Raw genomic sequence first — 11,162 nt, forward strand, 5'->3', positions numbered from 1 at the left:
GTCATCGGCGTAGAGATGATAGTTGAAGCCGTGGGAGCGAGTGAGGTCACCAAGGGAGTGAGTGTAGATCGAGAACAGAAGGGGACCAAGCACTGAACCTTGGGGAACCCCCACAGTAAGGGGATGGGAGGGGGAGGAGGAGCCTGCAAAAGAGACTGAGAATGAACGACCGGAGAGATGAGAGGAGAACCAGGAGAGGACAGAGTCTGTGAAGCCAAGGTCGGATAGCGTGTTGAGGAGAAGGGGGTGGTCCACAGTGTCGAAGGCAGCTGAGAGGTCGGGGAGGATTAGGATAGAGTAGGAGCCGTTGGATTTGGCAAGCAGGAGGTCATTGGTGACCTTTGAGAGGGCAGTTTCCGTGCAATGCAGGGGATGGAAGCCAGACTGGAGGGGGTCGAGGAGAGAGTTGGTGTTGAGGAATTCGAGGCAGCATGTGTAGACAAGTCATTCAAGGAGTTTGGAAAGGTATGGTAGGAGGGAGATGGGGTGACAACTAGAAGGTGAGGTGGGGTCAAGAGAGGGTTTTTTTAGGATGGGAGAGACATGGGCATGTTTGAAGGCAGAGGGGAAGGAACCAGTGGAGAGTGAGCGGTTGAAGAAGGAAGTTAAAGAACATATAAATCAACCAAACCCGTTCAAAGACTGACAGCGGACTGAACGGCTGAACAAGAATGCTCCCCGCTTCTGAAATAGGTGATGGATTTCTGAATGTTGGTTTTCCAGGGAAGGGAGGATCTCAATCAGGAAGGAGTACTAAAGTCTCTGACTATTGATGTTCTCCAAATGAGGCAGCCCGGAATTGATCTGTGGCAGGGTGTTGGGGAAAGATCTGAAGAGGAATCTCAGCACGGTGGCAAACAGGATGGTGTTTGGATGAAAATACCCTTTGGGAGGGTATATGGCTGGCTGAAATAGAAAATATTGGCCTTCAAGTGGACTTTCTTCTTCTAGTCCCACGCAGGGCAAGGCTGCATATGAAACTCTCAACTGGGATCACTGACGAGTTAATAATTGTGGTCTTTGTTTAGCATTTATTCTGGCCAGGGCCCTGGTGAAGGTGTTAAGATAACCAGGTCGGTCACAGTACCTGTCCCACATGAGCCTCGCAGTCTAAAGGGGAGGGAGAGCGGGTGTTGGGTCTCCATTTTGCAGATGAGGAGACTGAGGCATGAAGAAATTGAATGATCTGGCCATGGTCACACAGCAGATGAGGGGTGGATTGGGGATTAAAACCCAGGTCTCTCAGGCTCATACTCATTCCATCAGGCTGTGGAATTGGATTAAAGATTTGCCACGTTTTGTCAGGGGCTGCACACTTTCTGGACAGGGTAGAAACTGAGTTGTGTGACTTCTGGCATCACCCCGTTGGAAACTGCTCTTCCCCTCTTCTTTTCTGCATCCATTTGCATCCCTCTTCATCAGTCAGGAGCTCACAGTTCATGATGTGATTTAGTACTGTGGCAGGATTTTCCTTCACCCTCATTTCTCCTTGCAATCCTTATACTGTCTTAGCAACACCATGGACACATCCCTCCCAGAAAGCCCCTCCTCCATCTGCAATCGTTCTGGTCGTGTATCCATACAGTTTTCCTGGTAAAAATATGGAAGTGGTTGACCATTGCCTCATTCTGTGCAGTAAACCTGAGTCTCTGCCCTAGCCTCTTTTCCATGCCACTGCTGCCCAGCGCAGGTGAGTTTTGACTTGTAGCAGATTGCCTTCCCCTCGCTAGCCACGGCCTAAGCTAGGAGTGGAATGGACAGGCCTGTGCTTGACTCTTCCTCCTATAGCCGAGACTGATAGAGGACTGGAAACTCTCTATGTGCAACCCTGAGAGGGGCCTGGTAATCCTAGCGAAGTCTTAATTAAAAACAAGAAGGCCCATCATATTTTTAAATTATATTTTTAAGCACTTACTGAAAATGTGTCTGTTCATTGTTGTACTCTCCCAAGCACTTAGTACAGTGCTCTTCACACAGTAAACACTCAATAAATATGATTGAATGAATGTGCCAGGCACTGGGGTAGATGCAAGCAAGATAATCAGGATGGACGCGGTCCCTGCCCCACATAGGGTTTCCAGTCTTAATCCCCATTTTACAGATGAGGTAACTGAGACAGTGAAAAGTTAAGGGATTTGCCCAAGGTCACACAGCAGGGAAGCAGCAGGGCCGGGACTAGAACCCGGGTCCTCTGATTCCCAGGCCTGTGCTCTTTCCAGTAGGCCACACTGCTTCTCAACACTGAGAACCTTGTTGTAGTGAAAAAACATAAAACGAAGACCATGGTTGTTTCTGGGTCATACCCATGGTCCTCCCGGCCTCGGGCTCTGGCCTCAGTGGCATCAGGATGCTTGGACATTTGTATCTCCCAACTTAATTTGTGTACTTTCTCTACTTAACTGAATTACGCTTCATTTATTTATTCTTCCGTACTTTTTGCTGTCAACAGCCAGATCTTTATTGATTGAGTTCTGTCTGTTAGTCTTCCCATTAGAATATTAACACTCTGAGGGCAGGGTCTGTGTCTAAGTTGTATTCTCCCAAAATGTTAGTAGTGTTCTGTGCACTCAATAAATACTGGTGACTGAGGGGCTGGAAGAGCTGTTCCTTGGACACTCACTGTCATTCATTCAATCATATTTATTGAGCACTTACTGTGTGCAGAGCACTGTACTAAGCGCTTGGGAAATAAAAAATGGCAACATATAGAGACGGTCCCTACCCAACAATGGGCTCACAGTCTAGTCACTGTCCTAACTTTCCCCTCTCTCTGCTGACTTCCCCTCCAATAATCTATCAAAGACCACCCGCATCTCTCTCACCTCCCCCTTCCCTCTGGCCCCAACTAAATTCTGTCAATTCAACCTTTACAACATCCCTAAAATCCACCCTTTCCTCACCATCCAAACTGCTACCATGTTAATCCAAACATTCATCCTATCCTTCCTTGATTACTGCATCAGCCTCCTTGCTGACGTCCCAAACTCCGGCCTCTCCCGACTCCAATCCATACTTTGCCACCCTGATCATTTTTCTGCAAAAACAATCAATCCATGTTTCCCCATTCCTCATGCCCATCCACCTTGGCATTTTCAGTCATATTGCGTGCTTACTGTGTGCAGAACACTGTACTAAGCACTTGAGAGTACAGTAAAACAATAAACAGATGCATTCCCTGCCCACAATGAGCTTACAGTCTCGAGGGGGAGACAGTCATTAATATAAGCAAATAATTTAGAGATCTGTACATAAATGCTGTGGGGCTGGGAAGGGGAATGAATAAAGGGAGTGGGAGAAGTGAAAAGTGGGGCTTAGTCAGGGAAGGCCTCTTGGAAGAAATGTGCCTTCAGTAAGGCACAAAATAAGACATCAAACAGAAACTTTTTACCAGCGGCTTTAAAGCAATCACTCATTTTCCCTCTCCTTGATGATAATAATAATAATAATAATAATAATAATAATAATAATATTTACGTATTTACTATGTGTGAGGCACTGTACTAAGTAGCTTCCCCTTGAAGAGAAGCAGCGTGACTCGGTGGAAAGAACACGGACTTTGGAGTCAGAGGTCAAGGGTTCAAATCCCGGCTCTGCCAATTGTCAGCTGTGTGACTTTGGGCATGTCACTTAACATTCATTCATTCAATTGTATTTACTGAGTGCTTACTGTGTGCAAAGCACTGTACTAAGCGCTTGGGAAGTACAAGTCGGCAACCTATAGAGACGGTCCCTACCCAACAATGGGCTCACAGTCTAGAAGACTGTGAAGAAGTCCAGAAGACTTAACTTCTCTGTGCCTCAGTTCCCTCATCTGTAGAGAAGCAGCGTGGCTTAGTGGAAGGAGCATGGGCTTTGGAGTCAGAGGTCATGGGTTCGAATCCTGACTCCACCATGTCTGCTGTGTGACTTTGGGCAAGTCACTTAACTTCTCGGAGCCTCAGTTCCCTCATCTGTAAAATGGGGATGATGACTGTGAGCCCCACGCAGGACAACCTGATCACCTTGTATCCCCCCAGCGCTTAGAACAGTGCTTTGCACCTAGTAAGCGCTTAACAAATGTCATCATTATTATTATTACTAGGGTGGGTACAAGCCAATTGGGTTAGTCTCAATTCCCATTTTCCAGATGAAGGAACTGAGGTCCAGAGTTCCCATAGCAGACAAGTGGCAGAGCTGGGATTAGAACCCATGACCTTCTGACGCTAAGGCCCATGTGCTGTCCACTACACAATGCTGTAATATTTGCTAAGTCTGCATCCCCCTCTATAATGTAAGCTCCTTGTGGGTGGGAATCTTGTCTACCAACTCTTTTGTATTGTACTTTCCCAAGCACTTAGTACAGTGTTCTGTTCGCAGAAATTGCTCAATAAATACCATGGATTGGTTCATTGATTTCCAGGGCCTCCCGTCTAGTTGGGCTCCTAGGAAGGAACCTCAAAGAGTTTTTGTGGATACAGAGTATCCTACTTCTCCTGTCCTTTCCCACGGGGATGTTTGGCTAGGGTAAGTACACTCGGGACTCACAGTCTGAGTAGGATTTAAATCCCCACTTTACAGATGAGGTAACTGAGGCCCAGAGAAGTGAAGTGACTTTCCCAAGATCACACAGCAGGCAGTCAGCAGAGCTGGAATTAGAACCCAGTTCCTTTAACTCTTGCACCTGTTCTCTTTCCACAAGGCCATGCTGCTTCTATGTAGATCCTTTTGAAGAGATGTAAATTGTATCTTTTTTTTGAGTACTTATTCAGTGAGTGAATTTCATCCAGTCATAGTTTGCTAAATATTTGGAATAATTTTCTTTTTTTCTTTAAACAGCAAATTTAATCTCAAGGCTGGAGAACCAATGAGGGTTCTCTTTTTCTGTGAGGCGATTGTGGGAGATATTTTCATGCACTCACACTCTTTTTTTTTTTTGTCACGGAAATTAGTTGGCAAAATAGGTTTCTTGACAATTGACTTTGTTTTGAGGAGTACAACCACACTTTACCAATTCAGTCCCATATTTACCCTCTTCCCTCACAATTCGCTGAACAACGATGAGACACATACGCCTCTTTCCTGCGGAACTGAATTCGATTTTGTCCTTTATCTTCTGATTCTTTGCATCCTGAAAACGCCAGAAATTATTTTTGTCCCTACTCCAGCCTGTAGGTGGAAGCAGCCTTCCACCATTTCTGTCCCTAACATTTGCTAAAACTCTTTTGGCCAAAGAGTTTGCCAGAAATTTAGTGACTGCAGTGGCAAATAATAATAATAATGGTATTTGTTAAGCACTTACTATGTGCAAAGCACTGTTCTAAGTGCTGGGGAGGTCACAAGGTGATCAGGTTGTCCCGCAGGGGGCTCACAGTTTAAATCCCCATTTTACAGGTGAGGGAACTGAGGTACAGAGAAGTTAAGTGACTTGCCCAAAGTCACACAGCTGACAAGTGGCAGAGCCGGGATTTGAACCCATGACCTCTGACTCCAAAGCCCGGGCTCTTAACACTGAGCTACACTGCTTCTCAATAATATAATAATAATAATAATCAACGCTGATGGCATTTGTTAGGTAGTTTTATGCCAGACATTGTTCTAAATGCTGGGGTGGATACAAGCAAATGAGGTTGGACATAGTTCCCATCCCATGTGGGGCTCACAGTCTCAATCCCCATTTTCCAGATGAAATAACTGAGGCCTGCCCAGGGAATAATAAGCGCTTAGTATAGTGCTCTGCACACAGTAAGCGCTCAATAAATACGATTGATTAATTGATAATGGAATTTGTTAGGTACTTATTATATACTAGTCATGGTTCTAAATTCTGGGGTGGATACAAGCAAATTATTATTATTATGGTATTTGTTAAGTGCTTACTATGTGCTGAGCACTGTTCTAAGTGCTGGGGTAGATACAAGGTAATCAGGTTGTCCTACCTAAGGCTCACAGTCTTAAATCTCCATTTTACAGATGAGGGAACTGAGGCACAGAGAAGTTTAGTGGCTTGCCTAAGGTCACACAGTGGACAAGTGGCAAAGCCGGGATTCATTCATTCATTCAATCATATTTATTGAGTGCTTACTGTTTGCAGAGCACTGTACTAAGCGCTTGGGAAGTACACGTTGGCAACATATAGAGATGGTCCCTACCCAACAGTGGGCTCACAGTCTAGAAAAACCCATGTCCTCTGACTTCCAAGACCATGCTCTTTCCACTTAGCCATGCTGCTTCGCTGAGAGAGGGATGAATAAAGGGTGCAAATCCAAGTGGAAGGGGGACACAGAAGGGAGTAGGAAAAGAGAAAATGAGGGCTTAATCTGGGAAGGCCTCTTGGAGGAGATGTACTTTAAAGGACCCATAAACAATCTAACCATTCCAGGAAAGGGCTTTCTGATTTAGATCATTATGGGCAGGGAATGTGTCTGCTAATTCAGTAGAATTGTGTTCTCGCGAGCAAATGAGGTTGGACACAGTCCCTGTCCCATGTGCGGCTCACAGTCTCAATCCCCACTTTCCAGATGAAATAACTGAGGCCCAGGGAAGCGAAGTGACTTGCCCAAGGTCACACAGCAGACAAGTGACCGAGCCAGGATTAGAATCTGTGACCTTCTGACTCTGAGGCCTGTGTTCTAACCACTAGGCCGTGCTGCTTCTTTGCCCCTCAGAGCCGTAACTGTAAGTACAGTTAGAATTCGCCTGGTTGCGGGCTTTTAACAGTCATCGCATTCGACGACTAATGACTGGGAAATCCAGGTGTCACTTTCCTGTATTTTCGGCCCATGGGAGAGCTCCTGTTTGAAACAACGGTAACATATTCTAAACACAAGTGAAGAGGGGAGCACTTCATTATCGTTCCTTGGATATGATGTGCCAGTGTTCTCTCACTTTAAAAAAAAATACCATTACCTACATGATTTGTGTGGATTTCTAAGTGCTGTGGTCCCAATCAAAAAATGGTATTTATTGAGCGCTTACTGTGTGCAGAACAGCATGCCAAGAACTTGGGAGAGCACAATTCAACAGAGTTGGCAGAAATGTTCCCTGCCCACAGGGATCTTACAGTCTAGAGAGCGAGACAACCGTTACTGTAAATAAATTATGGCTATGTACATAAGTGCTGTGGGGCTGAGAGAGGGGTGAATAAAGGGTGAAAATCCAAGTGGAAGGGGGATGCAGAAGGGAGTGGGAAAAGAGAAAATGAGAGCTTAATCTGGAAGGCCTCTTGGAGGAGATGTACTTTAAAGGACCCAAAAACAATCTAACCATTCCAGGAAAGGGCTTTCTGATTTAGACTGTAAGATCGCTATGGGCAGGGAATGTGTCTGCTAATTCAGTAGAATTGTGTTTTCGCAAGCGCTCACTGCAGTGCTGAGCACACAGTAAGTGCTCAATAGAAACATGGATTGAATGGTCCCTGCATGGACCCTTGGTCCATGGTCCATCAATCCATGGACCTGCATGGATTGAATTGTCCCTGCACGCTGCATCAGAGAAGCAGCGTGGCTCAATGGGAAAAGCCCGGGCTTTGGAGTCAGAGGTCATGGGTTCAAATTGTGGCTCCGCCACTTGTCAGCTGTGTGACTTTGGGCAAGTCGCTTCACTTCTCTGGGCCTCAGTTCCCTCATCTGGAAAATGGGGATTAAGTCTGTGATCCCCACGTGGGACAACTTGATTACCTTGTATCTACCCCAGTGCTTAGAACAGTGCTTTGCACATTGTAAGCACTTAATAAATGCCATTATTATTATTATTATTATTATTATTATCTGAAGACTGCCTTCCAGTCTCAGAGTTTTTTGCTTCCCATATTGCTGTCAGCCAGCTCCATTTCCCAACTCCGCCACAGGCTCCCGAGCAGAATTGGACAGGCTCAGCCAAAGCTTCTCCACCCTGGGAGATGGACAATCTCACCCCTTTTAGAGGCCGAGGTCTGCATCCCTTCGGAAAGACCGACGGAGGAGGATAAGGCTATTGTGTAGCCTTGCACAAAGACATTGTTTCTGACCACCAAAGCGGGTGGTGTTTGCAGGATTATTTTGAGTTTTGTACTTTCCTCCATTTAGAAGCATCATGGTGAGGGTGGCATTGGGAAAAGAGGAGGCTCCTGTGAATAATGTGAGAAGCAGCATGGCCTAGTGGGGAGAGCACAAGCTGAGAGTCAGAAGGACCTGAGTTCTAATCCTGGCTCCACTGATTACTGGCTGCGTGACCTTGGGCAAGTCATTTAACTTCACTATGCTGCAGTTTCTTCAACTGTAAAATGGGGATACATGTTCTATTAATAATAATAATAATAATAATAATGATGGCATTTATTAAGCACTTACTATGTGCAAAGCACTGTTCTAAGCACTGGGGAGGTTACAAGGTGATCAGGTTGCCCCACGTGGGGCTCACAGTCTTAATCCCCATTTTACAGATGAGGTCACTGAGGCCCAGAGAAGTTAAGTGACTTGCCCAAAGTCACACAGCTGACAATTGACGGAGCTGGGATTTGAACCCATGACCTTTGACTTCAAAGCCCGTGCTCTTTCCACTGAGCCATGATGCTTCTCCCTCCTACTTAGACCGTGAGCCCCATGCAGGACAGAGACTGTGTCCGACCTAATTAATTTGTACCTATCCTAGCACTCCGAACAATGCTTGACACATAGTAAGCGCTTAACCCCTTCTCAGGATTACACTTGGAAAGTTTCCCGGGCTCCAGTCTCAGCTCTGGGAGGGAGAGTCAAGCAGAGGCCTACCCATTCTATTCCTAGCTTGGGCAGTGGCTAGCGAGTGGAAGACAATTTGCTACAAGTCAAAACTGTGTGGTGCTGGGCAGCAGCGGCACGGAAGACAGTCGAAGGCGGAGAGTCAAGGGCAGAGACTCAAGTTTATTGCGCGAAAGGAGGCAATGGTAAACCACTTCTGTATTTTTACCAAGAAAACTCTACGGATCCACACCAGAATGATTGCAGGTGGAGGTGGGGCGTTCTGGGTTGGAAACGACTCGACAGCGTGAGACGACAAGCGCTTAACAGATACCGTAAAAAAAAAATCAGTAGCAGAAGGACACTAACTCTCCCACGTCAAAGAGTTTGGAGTCTGAGAAGCTTTCACAGGAGGGTTTGAGTTTATAAAAAAAAACCAGGGATTTAGTGCGGTGTGGAGGAAAGCAGAGGGGGTTGGTTTCTAGTGGAGCAGGGGCCAGGAACCTGTGGTTTTTGTGCTGAATCTGGCCTGTCTCGGTACAGGATGTAGCTCTGGACCATAAATGCTCACTCGCCGAGGGCCATTTTCCCCAGGGACTGGTCACTGTGAGGGTGCCTCCATTAACTTTGCCCCCACAGCTTTTGAGGCAGAAAGTAACCAGCCCCACTCACTGGGCACTGGAGAGGAAGATTCTTCCCTGATGGAGGTCAGGTCCAGAGCAGCTAAGCAGGACAACAGCAGTGGCGACAACGTAGGAGGAGGGAAGGAGGGAGAAGGAGGCATGAATGAGGTGGAAACCACAGCAGAGACAGTGATTTCCAAGTTGGCTTAGAATCTGCCCTCTTCACTTCTCAAATGAAAAACAAAAACAGGAATTAAGTTAGTTCTCTTTTCCTCTGTCTCTCCTCCTCTAATTATCTAGTCTTTCCCTCTGACTTTCCTCCTCTCCTTGTCGTCGCCCTTCTCCTCTTCCTTCTCCTTCCCCTTTTTTAGTCTTTTCCTCCCTTTTTTCTTTGCCCCTCCCTTTTTCCTCTCTCCCTTAGTCCCATTAGTAGGCAGCAGTGTAAGTACAATATTAACTTTAAATTCCTCTGATTTGATAATTATACCTCTATAATGAAGTAAACTACGTTAATGCATGTTTAAGATAGTTTTATTTTGCTTAGCTATTCTGTACAAGAAGGTTCCCGATCCCTGTACTGGATGAATTACGGATACGTATGTAAGTGCTGAGAAGGGAGAGGGTGCCCTGTATATTAAGCACATAGGAGGAGCAGGAGGGAGGGGGAGTAGAGGAAATGAGGGCTTAGTCGGGGAAGATCTGTTGGAAGAGATGTGGTTTTAATAAGACTTTGAAGGTGGGGAGAGTGGTGGTCTGTTGGATAAGAAGCATCAAAGTGTCGTCCAGGAATCCTGGTGCTACTCTCAGAAATGATCCAGGATTTAGTGGATCACTGGGCTGACAACTCAATTCTCTTTTACTTCAGTTTCCTCACCTGTAAAATGAGGAAGAAATGCCTGTCATCCCTTTCCCTTAGACTGTGAGCCCCCTGTGGTACAGGGACTGTGTCTCACCTGATTATCTTGTATCTACCCCAACACTCAGTTCAATGCTTGGCACATTGCTTAGCAGTTTGTTGTTGCTAATTATTATTATTATTATATTCATTAAAAGTGCCTACTATGTGTAAAAAACAGTTCTGAGTTTTGGGGTAGATACAAATTAATCAGATCAGATGCTTACAGTTGGCCAACATGGGGCTTACAGTCTAAATAGGAGGGAGAACAGAATTTGAATCACCATTTTTACAGTTTAGGAAAGTGAGACACCGCAAATTTAAACTGTAAGCTCTTTGTGTGCAGTCAATCAGCTGTATTGATTGAGCTCTTACTGTGTGCAGAGCACTGTATTAAGTGCTCTGGAGAGTGCAATATAACAATAAACAGATACATTCCCTACTCACAATAAACTTACTGTCTACGAGGAACGTGCCTACTAACTCTGTTATATTGTACTCTCCCAGGGCGCTTAGTACAGTGCTCTACACACAGAAAGTGCTCAATAAATACCATTGATTGATTGGCTTTCCCAAGATCACATAGCTGGCAAGCGGCAGAGCCTGGATTAAACCTGAGGTCCTCTGACTCTTAGGCCCATGCTCTTTCCACTGGGCTGCTTAACAAATACCACAATTATCACTGATTAGTATTGCTATCCAGAAATAATATCGCTCATGGCTCAGTGAACTTTCTCGATCCTTTTTTCTGGCTGCAGGGGAGAAGAGTTGATGAAGCAGCTCCGTTACCCAGGCTGGTTTTTGACGTCTGCTTTTTCACTTGGGCCTGGGCCTAGAGAAATCTAATTTAGTGCTCAAGTATTAAAGGGGTTGATAACTTCAAGGAAGGGAAAGGAAGGGAGCCAAAGAGTCTTCCCGGTCAGGAACAAATTCTCCTTACAGGGCTCTTAAAGGAGGGGAAACGGAAGTCGG

The sequence above is a fragment of the Tachyglossus aculeatus genome, chromosome 2 (assembly GCF_015852505.1).
Source record: "Tachyglossus aculeatus isolate mTacAcu1 chromosome 2, mTacAcu1.pri, whole genome shotgun sequence".
In the NCBI taxonomy this organism is placed as follows: domain Eukaryota; kingdom Metazoa; phylum Chordata; class Mammalia; order Monotremata; family Tachyglossidae; genus Tachyglossus; species Tachyglossus aculeatus.